The sequence below is a fragment of the Mugil cephalus genome, chromosome 7 (assembly GCF_022458985.1).
Source record: "Mugil cephalus isolate CIBA_MC_2020 chromosome 7, CIBA_Mcephalus_1.1, whole genome shotgun sequence".
NCBI classification, from domain to species: Eukaryota; Metazoa; Chordata; class Actinopteri; order Mugiliformes; family Mugilidae; genus Mugil; species Mugil cephalus.
This window is the reverse complement of record NC_061776.1, coordinates 13,428,718-13,432,011: the sequence shown is the minus strand read 5'-3', so window position 1 is coordinate 13,432,011 and position 3,294 is coordinate 13,428,718.

The following is a 3,294-nucleotide window of genomic DNA, read 5'->3' as shown; positions in this document are numbered from 1 at the left end:
TGCTTGCAAATGAACTTATTTATAAAGTCATGAAGAGCGTTTTCATTCTGTGTTTTTGTTCTTAAAATGCTACATAGTTTAAATCAAGACTCACAAAAATGTGATATTGAAAGGTAATTAATGAGAATGGAAGCATTAACTTCTCAAACACCAGGTTGAAACGTATGGGCAAAGCACTAAGAAAACACCTTAGCTCATGCTGCAGGTCTGTGTAACTCACAGATTTATGCTTTTTTTTCAGGTTGCTGGGGGAAAAAAAGCGAGTTCCTCTCTGGAAAGTGTGATAGGGGTCTGAAGAGTAAGTGCCTTCCTCGCCTACTTCCTGCACCTTGCCCACTAGCTTACCCTGTTTATAACTGTTTTTGATTGTTGTTAAGTACCTGTCAGAGCTCCTTGCTTGTCCCTCACGCCTGGAAAAACATGTGAGCTCAGCATCTCTCAAAACAGGAGCAAGTTAAGAAAATGCATTGCACTGAGGAAAAACACTCAGCTCACTGTATGTACACACACACACACACACACACACAAACACACACACACACACATATATATGTACTGTATACATCTGTTGGTGCAGATCCACTGTTGAGACAAGGATGACTTTGTTTGGATCGGTTTGCAGGCTGTCAGTCAGGTTGAGTGAAGGGGGTTTATGGAGCTGTTAGTAAAACAGAGACACATTTCATTTACTCCTGAGCTAACAGTAATATTCATTTAATAATCACTGCAGTAAAAATTACAGAAGAGGCTGCTCAAATGATTAAACACCGGGATGAGCACTCAAGTGTAATATATTCTGAATATGTCTTGTGATCACTGTAAAAACTATCATTTTTTTTTGTTATTTTACTGGAAGCAAACCACTCCAGACTGGACGTCCAAGCATTTCTTTTTCCCAGAGTCTTGGGAGAAGGCTCATAGACCGTGACTGAGGCCTCTCCACAAAATGCGATGGATAATGATGATAACCGGCTCGGGAGGTTTTCAACACTTGCTCACAATCATAAAAATGTCAGCTTCACATGACAAAGCTCATTTTTCAAAAAACCCTCCTCCTGTTATAACATGCTGCACTCCTACCCGAGCACAAATGAAGAATTCTATACGGCCCATAAATTGTACAAAATCTGAGAGGACCTCAGTTGACATTTCCCTTCTGGTAAAAAAATAAAACATACAATAATCAACAAACAAATTGTTCTATAAATAATAATGAAGCATGTGTTTCTTGCATTGGCAACCATACTTAAGGCGCGGGGAAAGCCCCTGAGACCCCATAGCGGGGTTTCTAGGGGGATGGGATAAACATAGATCTATGTAGACGCCTGGGTTTTCTTGGCAAGCTTAATGCTCTTGTAAATGCACCAGGAGAATTGGCTCGCTTGCCAGGAGAGGTGCAGGGTTAGAAACATTTTATTCTTGAGGAAATTCCTCCTATTACTCCATTATTCATCAGAATCTCTGAGGAGACGGATGCTCTAACTGCTCTAGCAGAAACCGTTTGCAGGAAAACAGTTCATCATTGCAGATATCCTAGACAAGAAAGTGTTCTGATGTATCACCAGTAGGACGTATGTGATGGACATATTCTCCTCAGTCCATCAATTTACTTAGACAGTAAGTACTTTGGAGATCACTGAATGGATATTCAATACCATAACTACACAGCTTAAAATGTCAGAGTAGAACAGCGATTTGAAATTGTGAAGGAGAAGTTTCCTTCAACCAGGTCAACACCTGTTTTGTGCATCAAGGATGTATGAGATATTAACAACTGGGACAAATTGTGGGTTTTGTTTTTTCCCGAAATGTTGATGTTATATAAGCACATAAGGGAAAGTTGTACAACTGCGGCTCGAGGAGGTCCTGGAAGTTTCTATCAGCAGCTGTGCTGACCTACGACCACTCGTTTGCGTCGGTGTGTGGGGTGACGCTGGGTAAGTCAGTTGCAGTTGCGCCGGCGGCTGCGTGTGCGTCGGTTGGGAGCAGGGGTTACAATGGAGGGCTGATGAAAGCGAGGGGGTTTACAGAGATGGGCCGTGAAGCTGCTGTCCAGCTCATGCTTCAATTGTGCAGTAAAGATTCCCCAGCTGTCCTGAGGATTAGCCCGTGTGCTTATGTGATTAGGATACATGGCACCGTGGCTAGACCAGGCGCCTCTGACCCGGAGAATGCAGAATGAGATGAGATGGGAGGAAAAAGGATGGACGGGTGATGCTGTGGAGGCCGGTAACACCCAACATAAAACCTGGTTTTGTTGAGGACACGAGAGGACACATCGCCCTGTTGCTGCCTTTAAAGGCTGTGGAATGCGACCCGATGGCGGGACGCAATCGGGAAAGATTCTTTTTTGAAAACAGAACTGTCAACAATTTTATCCCTGATTTGTGAGTCATGTCATGCTTTATGGTTTCAGATCTTGCCCATTGATAGCTGCGTTGCAACACCAGATGAACGTGTCATGCATTGCAGGCGAGCTGAGTAATGATGGAAAGGTTTGTCCACTGTAGCCAACATTACTAAACAAGGGGTGCCGTGACAGTCCTGTTGTTTACAATCCACAACACATCACTACTCAATATCCACTTGGACTTGTGCTGCATGTTGTTGCCCATGTTTCTTGCCTTGTTTCCTTTAAGCCACCACATTGTCCTTCTAATAGCTGGGTTTGTATGGAGCTGCTGTGTCATGAATTGGATGATTTGTACAAAAGTACTTGTCAGGAAAGAAACTATTAGGCAATTGAGGTATAAAGTATCTGTAATAGAAAGTTTCCATGATAAATCACAATCCAAGGGGTTCACAGTCCCCATATATATTATTTTCATACCTACCAATTGTAGCCACTCCAGTTGAGGAGGAACACATTATGCAGCGTACACACTAAAGTTAGAAAATGGCCAAGAGGGGGCAGCTACACCGAAGATGTTGCGCAAGCACTTTGGTCCACCAGTGGGGATATTATTATATTTGCTCTCTGTATTTAACCCACCCATTTGGGTAAAATATAAAAAAACCCAGTGGCAAAGGAAGTAATTTTGTGGTTAGGGGTCTTGCTAACTGGCACATCAGCTGTGGATCTAGAAGGGATTCCAACCAGTGATCGTACTGCCCTAGGTCCAATTCTCTAACCACTTGTCCGCAGTCCCCCCTCGCCCCCGCCCCAGGAGCAGGATGTAGCTACAGCAACAACCAGGAACTCTCTTAAACCACAATTAAGAATTTTGCTCTAGTCAGATGGCACATTCCTGAAATCCCATTGCCTTAGACATTTATAACACGGTGGAATTTACA